Source organism: Chionomys nivalis, chromosome 25, assembly GCF_950005125.1.
Source record: "Chionomys nivalis chromosome 25, mChiNiv1.1, whole genome shotgun sequence".
Taxonomy (NCBI): domain Eukaryota; kingdom Metazoa; phylum Chordata; class Mammalia; order Rodentia; family Cricetidae; genus Chionomys; species Chionomys nivalis.
In genome coordinates, this window is record NC_080110.1 from 11982640 (window position 1) to 12001260 (window position 18621).

The following is an 18621-nucleotide window of genomic DNA, read 5'->3' on the forward strand; positions in this document are numbered from 1 at the left end:
CTGCGTTGGGATGTAGACAGTCTTTAGACAGGCATTAGTAGAAGGTTTAGAGTTTGAAATTGGTAGACTTGCGGAAGCAAGGGTCTTTGGGAAGATCTACGGAGTAAAATATTGCCTGATGAGTGACGTGTTTGACAGGCGAGCGATCTATTATCCCGAGAGAACTCTTTATCTAGATGAGAAAACAATTCGCCTAAATTGGTTTGTACAAACTTCATGAAACTCAGAGTAAAATTGTTTGCCATTTATATTCTTGTCTTTCCTAGTAGAATTTTCCCTGAGGAAACACATAAGTCACATTGACAAGGTGGATTAAGGTCTGAGTCTTAATAATTAGAATACATGGATGTGAGTGGCTTCTGCTATGTCCTCAAAAACAAAATAATGGATTACACTCGTGTCCATGTGTCCATCTGTATTCCCAAGTTTTTTTTTTTTTTAGAAGGAAAACAACTCCTCTGGTATGTTAATCTTCTAGTCAGATGAGTTATCCTTAGATTTAAGAGCTGTTAGGATAAACAATGCTACTCAGACCAGGAAGTGAACTTCTCATTGCTTCTTTTCAGCTACAGCAAGCACATCACTTGTTAATTTATAAAATGCAAGCATTGATTGATTCACACAGTCACTCAGAGTTTTCTGTTTTATAGTATTGAATCAACTGGACTAATCACAATTCAAGAGCAAAGGTCTTCCAGCGTCTCCTGCTTTTTCCTTATCTATGTCATTTAATGTGTGTGTGCACGCGTGTGTGTGCGTGTGCATGTGTGTGGTTAATTTTTAACAAATGATTACATTTTATCCATGCTGTCTAACTTTTCTCAAGCCATCCAGTTTTAAACATTTTACTTATGACTACTAAATAAAAAAAACAAAATGTTAAAATTTAATTATATGTAAGTAAGCAGAGGTGAAGGTCCCAAGACAAACAGTTTTAAGACCACACTAAGTTAACCTAGTAAGGCAAAAAGCATAAACATTTGAGGCAATGGCTAGATAAATAGCATTAGGAGGGAAAGGAGTGGAGATTATAAATAAGCAATTAAAAAAAAGATTTAAAGTCATTTTAGTTGTGACCCTAGTCTTTGATGGCTGAGTCATCACTCCAGCTCCTATTTTAAAATGGTTTTAAAGCAGAAATTCTGGAACTGTGTTCAACATTTTTAAAAAAACAGTTATCAGAAACCACAGGTTAAGGGTATATTCTGATCATGCTGATCATTAATAACTAAGAAAAAAAATCAATGGTCAATGTTGATTAGTATCCTAGTCAATACCTATTCCAAAAGCTGGAGCAGGTCAAAAGCATATGGAGTTAGCAAGCAAAATGCAGAGAATATACCTTCAGAGAAGGTACGATATTAATTTCATCTCCCTCGATTACCCAGCAAAGCTATATTGGGAAAGTGCTTATATTAAACTTGTGTTCTTTTTCTCTTGTTGGTTATACAACAAGAAATAGGAAACAAAATGTAAATGAATAACCTCATCATGAGGAAAGAAGACTGCGAAAGAGAAAAGTTGTATTTCCTATGTTAACAGGAGCCACAGACATATGACAAATCATTACCTATTATATCGTATAATTCATGTTAATAATAAATCAACCTGTCTGCTTTTCTAGCATTACATGTATTTGTAGTGCATTATGTTAAACAGAGAGAAAGCAAAGCCAACAGCTAGAAGCTGAAGCAAATCTCCGCAACGTGACAGTCAGAGGCTAACTGTGCAGAGCCTCTGATGCGGCCCAGGCCATTTTATAGCTACCACAATCTGTTCCTCGCACTGCTTCTCCCTATATGCTCCTCAGTAGCCTCCATGGGCCTGTCTCCTGGAGGGAACACTCTGGAAGGTTAGTGAATTGAGCTGTCATCCTCGCTCCTGCAGCTGGGGTGGGGTCAGCAGTAGGTGTTCATCCCCTTTCTTCTCCAGGCTGAATTACCTTCAAACTCTCTTTTTCACCATTGGGTCTGTTAAGGCACACTGTGCTGGTGGTCCCATGGAACAGATGCGCTACAGAGATGTGCTCCTCCTGATGTTAGTGCTACACAAGTAGCGAGGCCTCACAAGAAATAAGTGGTCCAGAGAAAGATTTCACGATATGCAATGTGCTATTGTGGTACCCTAGGAGGCCTATTGAATCTGGATGCAGCAACTTGTCTTTTAATCTGTAGGGAATCTCGGCATAGGCACTACCTATCAACCTCCTAAAACTGTTTTCAGGTGTCAGATCCTTCCACCTCCACAAGGTTTAATTCTGTTTCTAAAGTACCAAGATTTCTAATCTAAGAGACATCGCTTGTTGCTCTCATCAATCCAGTGCTGTTTTCGTGGCGTGCCTTAATGGACAGACCTCCCCCAGACTACTTTATGTTGTAGGAGAAAAGTGTAATTAGCATAGCTCAAATGAAAAACCATAAACGAATATTGATGCACCTATTCATTCTTGAGTATTGGTATGCATGCTAATGAATAGTGTTGAACAGATATAAACTGGGGTTCTTATTGAGTGACACCAAATAGCAAAGTCAGGAATTATTTGGTGTAGCTCAGCAAGAGACTATTTAATATGTGCTCTGGGAAGAGGCAAATGCTACGATCTGCTCCTGCCATTTGTGATATATCTTAGTTGTAAAACTGTAAGGCCATTCTCTTGGTAGAGGGTGGGCAGGGGATAGACAGAATGGAATGCTTCTTGAATAGCCTATTAGAGGGGACCCAAGGAATTACACTGAGCTGTTAATCCAAGCAGAAACTCAATGGGTTCTTAATATTCACTGGGCTGTTTTGCCTAGAAATAACATGCAACTTAGGGCTTCATAGGGAAGTGAACTGGGCTGGAGGCAGGTTCAGGGAGAAAAGTGGAAAGTGGGTTAAGGAATGGATTCAGAACCCCACAAAATGAAGCAGAGCGACAAAATAATGTCCACATCACTGAGAGGCGTAGAACAGTCATTAGACATTTAGCTTTAACAAAGAAAAGGATTCAATGATCAAGTTTTGGTTCAAAGCCTTCTATGGTTGGCATTAGCAGATGGGGGACAAACTTTTGAAAGGACGAGAGTTTGTCACAGTTCTCACTTGTCAACAATTTGCAGTCAGCTTTTGAGGTCATGAGGATAAGTGATCTATAATCAGGTTGTATTTTTCTTCCAACCGCATCTTCCCTGCTAGACTTTAGTCATAGGAACTATTGTTTACACGAGGCCACATCCTAGAAACCACAAGGGAAGTGACTACATTGAGGAATAGTCCTTGTCTCAAGTGACAGACACTCCTTCCCGTTAGCAAGCCTTAGGTTCCTTCCAAAATTTCTTGGTTGGCCCAAACAAGCCCTCTGACCTCAGTAACCTTCACATCAAATAAGAAGCAACATCTTAGAGTAAGCAAGCTGGATTCCTACAAGTCCTTCATATATCCTTTTACCATGTTCATGCCAAGAATCTTAAACAAATAATGGTTGCCACATATTCATATTGCTAAAATCTTTCACCTACATCACTAAGTAGAAATATTATGCAATTGAGATGTTTCCATGGCTCCTGGAAGTTTCCTTATCACTTCATTTTGTTTTGCACAATAATTTACACATACTTTTATTTTACTTGCCTGATAATAATAATTAATTGTCATTTAAACACCAAATGGTTCCCAAGATTCTAACCAATATTTCCCCAAGCATGATTATATAGCAAGACATTTCCCACTTAAATTCCTTCTGAACAACATTTCCAGGATTTGATATATTTTGATAGGACATTAAAAGCAAAGAACCATTTTTCTGCAAATATATACATGTTTTATTCATAAAAGCATTTATTTGGTTCAGAAAAGTCCCTCAACTATTTAGTAAAAAGATGCTAAAATATGCATATATATAACATAAATATAACATATGTGTGTGTGATTCTGACCAACATTTTGTAATAATAATGATAATATTCACTAACTATATACTATACTTGAAAATTTAATATTCTACTGAGTACTCCATTCAGATCAGGAGAAGTACTTATATAACAATTGATTTTTCGCCTTACAATAACCTCAAAATAAAGATATTTTTGATATTTTAAGTGGATAAGGAAAATTCAACTCAGAAAAAGCAAAGATACACTAAGGTTCTAAGTTATTGTAAGGTAAAATCTCGAGTGAGTTTCCACCTTCTAAAAGTTCTATAAACTTCCCCAAAGTAGCAACAGTGGTAGATGAAATCACATTTAAATTATAATTAGATAAAGAGAAATGTATAAATGAAAAAAAATCTACTGAAAAAATGGTAGGAATACTACTAACTTTATTGAACACCAACAGGAAAAGTTCATTTCATATTTCAAAAGGAGGGTGGTTCTCTGTGGATAGTTTTATTGTTGTTCAGTGTTTCAACCAAGATTCAAATGTGCAGGGCTAGTATAAATGCACACACTTTCACATTCTGTCTTAGGTTGAAAGCCAAGTTTGGGTTATATTAGAAAACAAGAGGAGTCTTTACTACTTGCTCTATGTGACGTATGTAGAATAAAGGTGTAAAGTTGAGTCATAAAATGAAGTGGGATGGAGCCATATTTCTGATTTTTCTCTTTTTTCATGACTATGCACATATACAACCATAAACTATCATTAGTGCAAATTTAATTGTTCAATAAGGCCATCATCCGCCTTTTGTTATATAGCACAGCTCGATAGCTTGATGAAGTTGCTGGTGGAAGTAGACTGTGTGAGCATATGTGTGTGGGATGCACTCACGCATGAGCACATACACATTAAATCTATTATTATTCATCATATGGGTTTTTCTCACTAGACATGAGAACAAAAGGCATCTATTTTATATTAAAATAATATCGTAGCTGTGAGAAAGACACTTTTTTTTTATTTCAAATAATCAAAGATGCCAGGCAGATTTTTGACATAGCAGGAGCTAAAACTAGAAGGATATTAAAAGATAATAAGGATAGAGGAAGACTGAGAGAAGTTTATTACAAAACAGGTATTGGTGGTTTCTTTAATCTTATATCTTTGAGGCTATGTTGTGATTTGATGACAGGTTTAACTGTTGAAATAAATTGTGGAACTGACTTTGTACCACTCAGAAGTCCTTGGACAGTCATACTGTCAAAAGAAGTATAGTAGGTGAAAGCCTCCAGGCATAGGTCCCTTTGAGGTATACTCTACTGAACCAAGGCTGTGTTTCCAAGTCTCTGAGCAGTCAATCAGCCTGGAAGACTTATAGATGGGTCTCAGCTGGAAGGAAACAAAGCAAAGGGCTCTTTAGTGAGTACCTAGTCCATCCTTGTCCTGGAAACTGAGTATCTTGGCTCTTTGATGCTCTAGATTCTCATGCCATCTAATCTTCCTGCCTACTTTCTTTCCTAAAAAAAATGGCTCCCACTGGATATTCTGCTTGTCATGCTTCTATGATTCATGGGCATCACACACACACACACACACAATAGTCTTTATTTTTGATTGATTCTTGAAATGATGTGTGATTTTAAGACAATAAAGTGTTGCAAGTAGATCATTCGAGACCTACAATACAGTAAGAACATCCTACATACTGGTGTCAGGGAACATGGATATTTTCTATAACAATAGCCCAACTAATAAAAAGCCTTTTACTGGTGGTGACTTCAAATAGCATCCTATTGGAGTTGAACACACTGCTCAAGAAAATGTCAGTATGCTGGAGAGGTTGTGGGGTAAAGGGAACACTTCTGCTTTGCTGGTGGGAATGCAAGCTGGTACAGGCCCTTTGGATATCAGTATGGTGATTTCTCAGAAAATTTTAAAACAACCTTCTCTAAAATCCAGCAATACCACTTTTGGGTATATATCCAAAGGATGCTCAATTGTGCCAAAAGGACATGTGCTCAACTATGTTCATTATGTGTTTCTTACCTTTTCAAAGCAGATATAGACATAAGTGGACGGTAACTAGGGACTAATTATTTAGGGCCATCGCATTAAAAATATGTTTGGGTGTTCAGATGAAGAGTATTTCATTTGCTAAGATGGTCTTTTTAGAACACTTGAGGGAAGTAAACAAGATGGAGTAAACTTGGTGAGAACTCACCAACATATAACCTAGCTCTACAGAGTACTTTTCCACTAAGAGCATAAGGGTCTGCTCATGGAAGGAGATAATTGAGAGGCCACTTTCTCACAACTTAAATGATGCAATCTTCAAGTAGTGTTGTCTTGGTTTTAGGGTTGAATGTTATAGTTAAATTCTAGCACAATAAAGCTAGAGAATAGAAACAAGTAAGAAAGGACAGACTCTCCCAGTAAAGCCTCAAGAGTTAGCTAGAATAAGATATCAAGATAGAATGTAGAAGACGGGATTAGTTTAGTACTTTCTTGCTTACCAGATTCAAAACTTATAATTGGAAAAGAAGGAAGTTATTGACTTAGGCATATGCCCTTAAAACATAGAATTTAATGCTCTGGCAAAGAATCCTGAATGTCAAGAAAATCTGGTGTTAGGGTGGTTCCAGAAACCTGCAGAAAGTAGTGTGAAGCTGATATGATTGTCAAGAATAAAGGCTCAGGGAAGTAGGCATGTTGGGGTGCATGCATGGCATGATTGTGGGAGCCACCAGGAGCGATATTTCATGAAGGCCACAGAGGATACATAATTTGGGGAGGTCAGGAAGAGTGTTCTGGTGAGGCAAACACTAGAAAGGCTAATTTTTCAATTATGACCTTTTCTCAAAGGTGAGCAATAGGAGCGCCATATAAATTGAGATGTTAGTAGTTGGGGATGTTGGAAATCTGAAGAAATTTAGTCTAACTGGCACACACAACTGCTGGAAATCAGTGACCATAAGTGACCATAAGTGACCATATCACTAGAAGGACCAATGAAGAAGGTTATGCCCGGAGAACTCTGACCAAAGAACAGAAATTGCTTGCATATGCATGGAATCCTCAGTAACTCACATCCACATACTTTCCCACTGAGTGTGTTAGATGTGCTGCCCCTTGCCATTTGTCATCGTACAAAGAGATGAGAGCTTCTGGGAAACTGCGCAGTACATCTCTGTTGAATTACACTTAAGCTGATGAAAGATGACCAAGAAATAAGTAGCTAGAAGAGTCAAAGTTTTGGAGACATATGGGCTCAAAGAGGTATAAAGCCTAAAATAAATCAGGGACTTCGCCTTTCTGTTAAGATTTGTGGTATCATATAAAACAAATATACCACAGTCTTTTTAAAGTGGAAGACAAATCTTCTCATCTTTCAAACCTACAATTAAAAAAAAAAAATCTTCCCTGGCTGTTTCAAGGTCAGTAGGAATGCTTTTTCCACACTAAGAATAATGCCTATGAATAACAGTGATGCCTGGCATGGCAAGATATCCCTAAAGGTGCAATAGTGGCACTTATGTCTTGGCAGGAACCAACAGCTGCTTAATTGGACTTGAGACTCATTCTGCAGGAGGTAAATCATCCCTAATCAACCGCACTTGGCTAGTGAGGCCATAGATTTTAGCAGAGAGCCTACTACTGCCTCTTTGCTAAACCTGACTAATTGCTAATTGTATTCCCATTGTTTATCCCAATACTCACAGATAAGTATAGATCCTGATCCTCACAAAAGAAGCTTCATTGTTCAGGGGAAGGAGACCATTAAGAAAATCACAGTGAACAGAAATTAAAATAAAGAAATACATACACACAGAAATAAATGACCATGAGGTACCAGGACAAAGTGATTAATCCACAGTGCAATTCTTGAACTTAAGGTTCTGGGCACATTGTAGAACAGGTGGCAGAAAGATTGTAGGAGCCAGAGGAACAGAAAGTGTGCGGTGAGGTTGTGCATTCTAGTTATGACGGGAAAACTACACCCATGCAATCTCAACAAAACAGCTGCCTAAACAGGACCTGTATAATCCCAATGCCAGCCGAGGTCCGAAAGTGGATGGGGTAGTCTCACAGGGCTGTACCTCTAGATGAAGAGCTACAAGCAATCAACAACGACTAAAAGAGAAGAATTAATCTTTCTGGGGATGAGACCCCCTCATTGGTTACCCAATATCAAGTGGTCTTTCAAAAAAAAACATATACCTGCAGGTAACAGTAAAAGAGCTTCAACAGGTTTATTTATATGTTTAAGTAACAATAATGATTTATAAAAAAGGAGCCATGAATTTGGGAGGGAGTAGGAGGGCAATAGGGAGGCAATATGTCTGATTAGAAGGAATAAGGAGGGCTAAATGGTACTTTAGATTATTAAAAAAAGAAGAGTGTCTAATCGATATCACATGTCACTCAAAAGGAAGCTAGGTTTAAGCAAAGCTTGGAGAAAAAGAGACTTTGAAGCATCATAGGAAATTTAAATAGCCCTAATGTTTGTGTTTGGAGTGTATGACCCAGCAGCCCTCATATCACTGAAGATTTGATTGTGTAAAAGGTGTCATTGGAATTATATGTAAAATATTGTATGGTACAATCACAGCTTTGACTTCTGGGTTTCTGATGCGGGTCAATCATCCTGCTGCCGAGAGTTATAAACCTTCTCCTGAGTGAGATCAGAGAGAGAGAAAGTTTGCCTGTAGTGATATAGACCCTCACGAGGAATAAGAAGAGCGACTGTAGCCCACACAAGTTCATAGCCACCCGTTCTTTTCTGTTGCAGCTGATCAGGCCTCAGCAGTATAAGCTGTTTGTATTTTATAGTGTTTGTTACTACACTCATTTGACTAATATGTTAACCATTATTGACGATGAAATGTGTTATTATGTTTCCAGGCACTCTTATTTTTTAAACTGTTTTGGTGATAGCTATTTTGAATACATAAATATCCTTATGCAAAGTTATTGACATCATCAAATTTATATATGATCATCACCATTTTATTTTATTTTCACTTTACTTTTTTCTTTAACTTTACTTCCTATTTTAGTCTCAGAAGTAAACAAGCCAAAAAACAAAAAACCCACAAAAATCTAGAAAATATTTCTTCTCCTCCTTAATTTTTCTCCCTTTCTTTCATTTACCTTTTTTTTCTCCTTTTTCTTTCTGTTTTCCTTAGTACTATCAGTGACACCTAGAGCCCTGAACATGCCAAGGAAAATCTCTACCACTGGGCAATATACTCAGTCTTCCACTTACCTTTTATTTTGAAATAGAATTTCACTGTATTTCCAGGCTGACTCTCAGAAGTCATTTTGTTGCCTAGGCATGTCTTGAACCTATGATCCTCCTGCCTCAGCCTTCTAAGTGCTCCGACTCTAGCCTGTGCCCCAGACAAAAGACCAACTCATCTTCTCTCTATAGAATAACATAGAATTTTAATTGTAAAGATTATGAAATGGCATTAAATGTATTGGGATCACTGGAGTTTCACATATTTAATGGGTACACTATAATATTTTGACATAGTTCTATACAACAAAAAGGTTATTTGGTGGCTTTTTTTCTTTTGGTTTTTCAAGACTGGGTTTTACTGTAGCTTTGGGGATTTCCCTGGAACTTGCTCTGTAGACCAGGCTGGCCTCGAACTCAGAGATTCTCATCTCTGCCTCCCGAGTGCTAGGGTTAAAGATGTGAGCCTACCACTCAGCTATTTGATGAATTTTTAAAAATAATTTTCTTTAAACATATGGCATTTATATTATGGTCTTTCTAGATTGAGACATATTTTATAAAGAATGTGTTAGGGCATTTGTATATTTAAAACAGTATCAGTATAAACAGTACTAAAATACATAATAAGAATTCTTGGAAACATAGTAACACATTTCAAATATTATTTTTACTGCCTTGGGAAATTCCATTCATTGTATATCTTTTCAAAATCTATTTGGATGAAAGTACTCATTTAAAAAAAGTCACGACAAACCAGTGCATACTTTCTTAGCAATATTTTAAAATGCTGAAATATAAGGTCAAGTGCTTACGATTTGTAGGCGACAAGGACAATAATTCAAGTGATAACTAACAAATGTGTCCTTAGAGAATAGACCAGAAAACAGTAGATAATAGATGGAATAAGACGGCATAGGCTATTTAAAGCCATTTCCCAATCATATATAGACTCAGTCATCTCACAAACTTACTATTCACATATGGCATTTAACTTGATAACTATGCTATTCCCTCAGGCATAAACCAAGAAAAACCAACATAGAATAGTCCTGAGAAATCTGGGCACCTTTGTCTTCAACAAGCAGACTTCTAATAGAGCAGGTTTGTCACTTGCTTTTTCCAAACCAAAGTGTTTTCATCCTCCCTACACACACGCACACCTCTTGACTCAGTCTTTGGCCAAAATTACTATGTCTACACACTACTTAGAATGCAGACTGAGACATGAACAAGAAGGAATGTGGGCTTAATCCTCCCAGTGCACTTGGAATTAGAGCCAAAGCCATCTGTCTGAAATTCAGCTCCCGCGAAATTTCCCACGGCCCCTGCTCCTAGAGAGCTCGGCTTAATTACAACTTCCTTTCTGTTCATCGCCACAGAGTCCTTTGCTTTCAGGGAAGGACTAAGACGCCCAAGTTCTTAGAACTTCCCTGGCTTTAAAAGCAAACTCTACAGTGGCCCCCATAAGCCACTTAGGCATGGGGTAATACAGAAGAGTTTGCCACTCTAACAAGCCAATTCATACCTAATTCCATTCTTCATATTATCCAATTCCCATTTAATAGTGGACTCTTCAAAAATTAAGAAGGAAATGAAACAAATGAAGACATAAAAATAAGAAAATTATAGTGAAGACCATAGAGACACCAGAAATAAGAGGAAGGAAGCAAGGCGGGTCATCCAAGCTGTTAAGAATCAGTAAATCACTTGCACAACTACCTCTTCCCAACCCCTCACTCTCCTTGTCTCTCCTTAGGCCTGTATTGTTTTGAACAGTTTCTTCTCTGCCTCCTCCCCCATCCCTTTCTGGGCCTAAAAGTTGAGAATGCTGTCCTAAAGCCAGAGTGTAGACTAGGTGCAGTGTGTCTTTGTTCTCACGAACTCCGCATGAAAGTAGCAGCCATGATAGGTATAGGATTGCTGATAAATGACTCAGTATGTGCGAAAACAAACAAATGAAAACCACAGAGCTGAATAATAGCACTGCTATTCCTACTGTCTTCCTACTGGGCATCAGGACCACAGTCTTTAGGAGACTCAGACAGCCCGTGGCATGTACTGACGGACTGATTCGGGTACCCCAGCGCTGTGTAGCGCGGTTTGAATGATTAACTTTAAATAAACTCTTGGAGGAGAACCTGGTCCTAAGCATTAGCCTGACTGTAGGTTACATAAAATTAGATTGCATTTGTTGTTTGCATGCTCAGTTGCTAGAGCTGATTGTATCTGAGAACAAGAATCTGGCAGAAACCTTTTGCTCATACATTTTTAATTTATGGATTAGAAAGTTTGGAATAACATTCAAAGTCGCAGATGCTTATCTGAACTAAACCCAAAATATTTTGAGGTTTCTTATCAGCTATAACCATCCGAGAACTCACTGCAAAAGAAAAACCTTTGCCCAGAAAACAAACCCAAGATTTATGTTGAATATTTACCTTGAGGGGGAAAAAAACTCTACTTCTCGGTTTACAAACTCTAACATATGGATATACAGACCCAGGAACTGTTTTTGTCTTCATGGAAACTGGGTTTAAAATAATGAGAGGCCCTACAGAGAGGTATCACCAATGAATTCAGGCTGTTGCACGCTGTAGCACTGTAAACAGAAAACACACAGCTTTGAAATAAAAAAAAGTTGCGCTGTGGCACTTGGATGGTTCTTGTTAGACAAGAATGAAGCTGCTCTATTGCTTTGAAGATGGCTTGATAATTCTGGGGGTAGGAATAGGTGAGTGATTTGCATACAGCCCCATGCTAGCATGCAAGGGAAATCGATACAGCATTACATCACAAGCTTAAACGCATGTAAGACCAGGTCACCAAACTAAGGACATTTTGCCAAGAAGTTCAGGAACGACTACAGAAGGACTCCACAGAACAGACCTGGACAGACTCTGAAAATGGAGCAAGTGTGTATGGGTGTGTGGGTAGGAACACTAGCAAACCGCATCTCTAATAGCATATGGTCACACGTAGTCACGGACTGAGCTTTCCACGTGGTGACATAACTAGAGCAATTGTAGGTTTCAGAGAGAGCAAAAACACACCTGAACTTTAGATGCAGGTATGGCAGCTGAAGATGGCATGACTGGATGGTGAGACATAAAACATTTAAAAAAAAAGACAGAAAGACCAAGTAGGGGATCAAGGTGCCCCTTCTTAATTTAATGAGGACGTTCAAGGAGAACTAAGCAAAAACTGAATGATAAGAAAATGTCTTGTCTTATCTACTTTTCTATTAAACCAAGGTTGGAGGGTGTAGTTTAATTAATACTTTAATGCTTAATTTAAATTTTTATTCAAAAGGCTTCATCAAAACTATCCCATGTGTTGAGTTAGTTGGTGAATGTTTTACTCTTAGAGATGGCTTTCAATGTGTTATTTTAATTCCCAGTTAACCTGTTAAAACCAAAAGCTTCTGAACCCATGTTCCACCACCCCTCATGATCTACTACATTTTTGTTACAGATTTTTGTTGTTTTATTGTGGCTGAATGTGTTCCTTCTGCTTTGAATTCCTTTTCCTATTCATGATCTGATCCTTCGATCTTAAATATCTTCTGTCATCAAAGGTCTACCCTATGTCTCCCCCAGTAAGATTATTCACGATTTTGCTTCAGCCTTGGACATTAGGTCCATTACCAGTAGATAAACACGATTAGGTGCTGCATAAAACTGAGTTCTTTTGCTCCAGGGCCCTGTGATTTATTAGTCTGCCTCCTTGGATGTGAGCCCTCTCAAAAGCAATGCCACTTTCTTATGCTTTTCTGTATTTTCACCTCCAAGTGTAGAACTTGGCACATAGTTTCGACTTTTTCTTTAGGGCTATTACAACCACTTCAGTGGCATATCGAATGGTGATGTCACCTGAGACCTGCTTAGCAACATTAGGTAAAGTATTATTTTAAAATCTTAGTATTAACTAATGCTAGGTGTTGTAAGTGAGGCTCTGTCTGGTATTCTTACACACGCATTCAGAGTACATGGGTCCTAAGGTCGTACATATCCTTCCATCCGTCCATTCTCAAGTTCCTCTCTCCTTAGCACCTTTTCTAGATGCCACATTTGCACTTTCACACTGACTTCATTCATTTTTTTTTGCTTATGGTTTTGATTTTATTTTCCTTATAACTGATGTCAATGAAATATTTTTAGCAGACATTTTTATTTCTTCTTTTGAGAACTGTCTACTCTCAACCCATCCCCTTTTTGTTTGGCTTACAGCTCTAAGAACGGTATATCTTTATCTGTGATTACAAGAGTCCAAATTAAAAAGAGAAGGAACTACTGACATTCTTCACAGAATTGGAAAAAAAAATAATTGTGAAATATAAAAACACGAAAGACCTGAATAGCAAAAGCAAAACCAAACAAAATAAACAAAACAACAACAAAAACTTGAGAAGAATGAAAAAAGCTGAAAGACATCATAATTTATGATTTAAGACATACGACAGAGCCCTAGCAACCAAAACAGCTGAGTTGCATAAAAACAGATGCAATGACCAGGGAAAAACAGAAGCCAGGAAGAAATCCACAATCTACAGCCAATTGACTCAACAAAGGTGTCGTAACCTCGTAGGAAAAAGGACAGACTTCACAAACGATGTTGGGAAACAGGATGCCCACATGCTAAAGACTGAACCTCGACACTCTTCCCCAGCCTGTATCCAATCATCCCCAGCTGATCAAAGACCTTAATATACGAGGTAAAACTGAAATTATTGAAGTAAAACATGGGGGAGGGGGCAGTTCAGGATATCCTGGCTAGGATCCCAGCCTTGGAAACAAAAGCAAAATTTGACAAATGGGTTATATGAAAATAAAAAGCTCCATACAGCAAAGAAACCATCAGTAGCATAGAAAAGGAACAGGAGAAAGAACTGATAAGGGATGGGGTGTACATCAGTAGTACAATGCTTCCTTAGCACGAGTAAGGCTCTGACTTCACTCAGCACTGCACACACCCAAAATACAAAATCAAATAGTCTTATGTCACCTCAAAGTCTTTGGCCTTAAGAATCACAGAGTAAGTTGAGTGCTTCTCGTCTCCTGGTCACCGCATTTCCATTCCAGGTGCAGATAGTCACTTTCCTACGAAAGAAATCTCTGACTCAGGGTCTATACAGTTCTAGTGGGCTTGCATAGAATAAATTCAAGCTTCGCGGTACCGAATCTTCAAGGTGTCTGTTTTCTATGGGGACTTGACGAAGTATGTTTTTACACATATTCAGAACTACCTGGTACATCAGTAAATTGCCTTGGATGTTTTACTATTTGCCCACACTGTAGTTGGGATGGTACAAATTTGGGTGAGAAGCGAGAATAAAGTACATTGGCAATGATTGCACTCCAGTAGGAGATCAAAATGAGGACCAATTTGGGAAATCAGGGATGTTCATTCACCCTGAGCTATGGAACATCAATCTGGTCCCCAGGCAGGCTGTATTCCTTTGTTTCCTTGATGACAGTTCCAGTTGGTGGTTTCCTGGGGGTCCTTAGATTCCCTTTGTTCTTAAGGATCTAGAAAATTCATAAATAACGTTTCCTGGTATGTTTATGATACTTCCTAGGAATCTTGATTTCTGACTCTACACACACACATACACACACACACACACACAGTTTTATACTTCTTGCTGTGCTTCCAGAGTTCCTGGATTACTATCCGTAAACTTGTTACTACGATCTTTTTAATATCATCTCCAAAATTAAATGATTAATGAGCTCTGTTACTTGTGGAATGACTAGGCTTTGGGTCTTCATGATCAAACCCCTCCATACAGTGCCTAGCTGCGGAATCTGGTGTTTTTGTCACCTGACTTCTGCCATGTAGCTTCTTAGCTGTGCTTCTTTCTCCACGGACCCTAAAATTAGCCAAGTCTTAAAATCTTCACTCCCGACTTACCTTGAAATTCCACGTCAATGTTCTTTCCAGAGGCGGAGGTTCTGTTTCCCGAGTGAACAAAACCATGGGTGACAGAGGTAGCATGACAGAAGGGGAACTGTATGATAGATTTGCCCAGGGAAGTATCTCAGCTGTCAATTTTGTTTTGGCAAAGGAGACAGAGTCTTGACGGTCTGTGCCAAATCTCTCAACTTACTGTTTATAAACTCTTTAAAATGTTTGTGAAAATGAAGATGGAACAATGACAAACCCCAGGCTGCTGTGAGGAACAGCATAATGTGAGAAGGACTGACTTCATAAATGCTAAGTGGTAAATACTTGTTTCAACCCTAACTTAAGATCCTATTGCCGATTAAGTAACGTTGGAAAATGTTAAGTATTTCCTCTCGCATTACTTATGCAAGACATTATTTTTTAATTATTTTTTTTAAACAAGCCTACTTTAAATACCAATACCCACTCCACACTGTTCTCAAAGATTCCTCTCGCCCTCCCAAAATAGCCTGACAGATTGGGAGATTCTTAAAGCTTTCTGGAGACAGGAAAAGGTTGCCATCTCTCAGCTGACAGGCTCACATCTGATTTTCCTCACGGTCTAAGAGCCCCCTCGAGGTAGGAAGGAAGCCTTGGCAGGGCTAGGAACCCGGGAGCAGTATTGTGGGTCTGTATCCAGCTCTCAGTGCTCGGGACTCATGGGACTTAACGTTTAACTCTGGAGTCAAAGTGGCTCGCCTGCATTCACTCAAGGGGCCCCCGATTCTGGTTCATCTTCACTGGGACTCACAGCCAGTGAGACTCTAGGGCAGTGGTTCTCAATTTACCTAATGAGTGACCCTTTCATACATGTTATGGTGACCCCCAACCGTAAAATTGCTTTGTTGCTACTTCATAACTGTAATTTTGCTACTGTTGTGAATCATACGGGTTGCGACCCACACATTGAGAACCACTAAAGAATATCGACCGTTGACTCTTGTTAGCCAATTTGTTTTCTTTTAATGATTGCTAGAGGTCTGGAAACCAGTGCCAGAAATGAATGTCACCTTCTCTTACCCTTCCATCTTCCTGTCTGGAGGAACGAACTTGTCGCATACAGCCTAGGACTTTCCGAAGTGCGGGTGAATGGAGGAGGGAAAGAGAAAGAAGTGGAAGGATATCTTTAAACATGTATTTTATGATGTGATCAGGGATGACTTCGTTGGAGTGACAGCCATCAAGGAAAAAAGCTCTGGTTCCTTGTAAAGAGCCATTGTGTGCCTCTAGGAGGGGGAGGAAGGCAGCTTCCTGCAAGCTTTTGATTCTGGATTCTGAGCTTCAGCAATGTGGGCAGAACAGCTGCTTGCATTCTGGCTCTTCCTTCAGGACACACCTAAAGCTGGCACTGGGGCAGCTGCAAGGCCTGGGCAAGCAAACAACACGACAGACGCATATAATATAGCAGTGTACGTATGATGGCCCAGCCCACTTCCACGGCAACCACCCCATGCTATTTTTTTTGTTTTTAAATCCACTGGGCTCTCTCAATAAGTATAACTCCATGCTGAATGATCAGTTCCTCACACTGAAGTTAGGTCACATGATAAAGCAGCATTCGTAAAACTCAAAACGGTACTGAGGGGAAAAGACTTAGCTTTTAAGATATTGCATGCTAAAAATTACACATGCACACGTGCGCACGCGCACAGTCTCCTGGGAGTTTAATTGTTTAGAAATAGAACTAATGAGTGGATTTTATTCTTTAGCTGTCTTTTATTTTCTTATATTTGTTTACAAAGCGTTATAATTGAGTGTAATAGGGGACAGAAAGGCACAGTCCTCTTCCAGTTTTGTGTATTTGCTAGATGAAAATGATATCCCACCCTTAGCATCACCATTCTGAATTAATGTTTAATGGGGGAAAACAATCTATTATTGACTCACAGATGTGCTTTGAAGTAATTCTTTACAATTTCAATATTTCATGATTTTCTCAACCAGGAAGTGCTTACATATTGTTCCTTTATCACGCCCAATTAGACTATAAACTCTTGTTCCTCTTTTACCTGAGAAGCTTGGTTTTCTTAAATGTCACACCAGGAGTCAAATTTATTAAGTTTCATTCATGTATCATTTATATCATTATATCACGAAATCGGCACTCAAGAGGAAAACAGTGTGCGGAACACTTTGTTCTCTCGGCGGTAAATATGCAAATAACGTATTATCTGAATTCTGTGGCCAAGCGTGTTCTGGACTGGGTACATTATCAGATTTCTCGCATAAAAACGTTGGAAAGTATAAGGCTTCCGCACCACCTCTTAATCACCACTCTTACAGGAAATCTAGATTAAAATCACGACGCGGTTTAGGAAAGCATATGTTTTAAGTCACGTTTCCAAGTTACTGTAGCAACGTTTGTCCTTCACCGCACTAAGTTCCCTCGTGTTGCTTTGGGACGCTTTGTCCCATGGTGTTGATCAAGAGTCGTGCTTGAGGGTTTTAAACAGCGACTCTCCAGTACCTTTTAGTCCTGCCTAAAAGGTACCCACCAAGTCCTTTTTGTTTCTGCATTTAAAATGACAGAGGGACGCCGCGCGGATGAGCTTCGTCGATTGTGCAACAGCGCCGCCTAGAGGCCAGATGCCTTGAGGGTGGCCAGCACCGAGAGCTGCCTCCAATCAAGTCCGCCTTTGTTTTGCTTATCTGGAAGCTATCAGTGCGTGCTCAAGAACTGCCACCCTGGAGAACGTGGGGTGTGTTTGATAACCATAATCTAAAGCCCAAAGTTCTGGGATCTTCGCTTCCCACCTTCTATGGCTCATGGGTCTTTGCTTTTTTATTTTCCTTTTTTCTTTTGGACACTTAATGAGAAGAGGCATTTTTGTTTTTTTATTTTTCTCGTAGTCAACAAATCATAGCAACAAACTTACTCATTGGTCACAAGCCTTTGGTGGCTTTTTGTTTGAGAGGAGAAAATCCCTGAGAAGTAAGTAAAATCTAGTTCCCGAAAAAAAGGAAAAAGACTCGTGTTTGTAGCACGGACACCCGCGGGATTCATCGGTGGAAGCTGAGAGCTCGCTCCATTTCTTTTGTGGATTTCCCTGCTCCCCCCGCTACCCCACCCCCCGCTTTGTTCCGCTTCAAACCTTTCAGAGGGCCGAAATGCATTATTACCTTGTTAAATCTCAACCCAAATCATTTCTACAGCCCGAAGCTGTTTTGACGTGGGTTGAGCATCTCACACACACAAAAGAATTGCTTTTGTTCCCAGAAGCTCTCATTGGCTGAACGTCCCGTGCTTTAGGCCAATCAGAAGCGAGTTGTCAGGCTTGGCAGGCTATTTTTAACCCGACACACAAAAAACCCTGGGTCTTGGAGGCAGTCCTCTGTGGAATGAAAAGTCCCCATAGTAAAAGAGAACAGCTGAATGTATTTTGGATGTCACGGCATGTTTGACATTTTCTCTTTAATTCCGTATACACTGTTACATTACCATGTGTTTTTTGTAAACAACTAACTCAGAAGCGGACTGCATCTCCCGGCTCGGAATTACCCTTTCAGTAAAGAAAGGAAAGCCTAAAAAAAATACTATATTCACGCTTGATCCAAAAGCACAGCGTGTGGAGGTATTACAC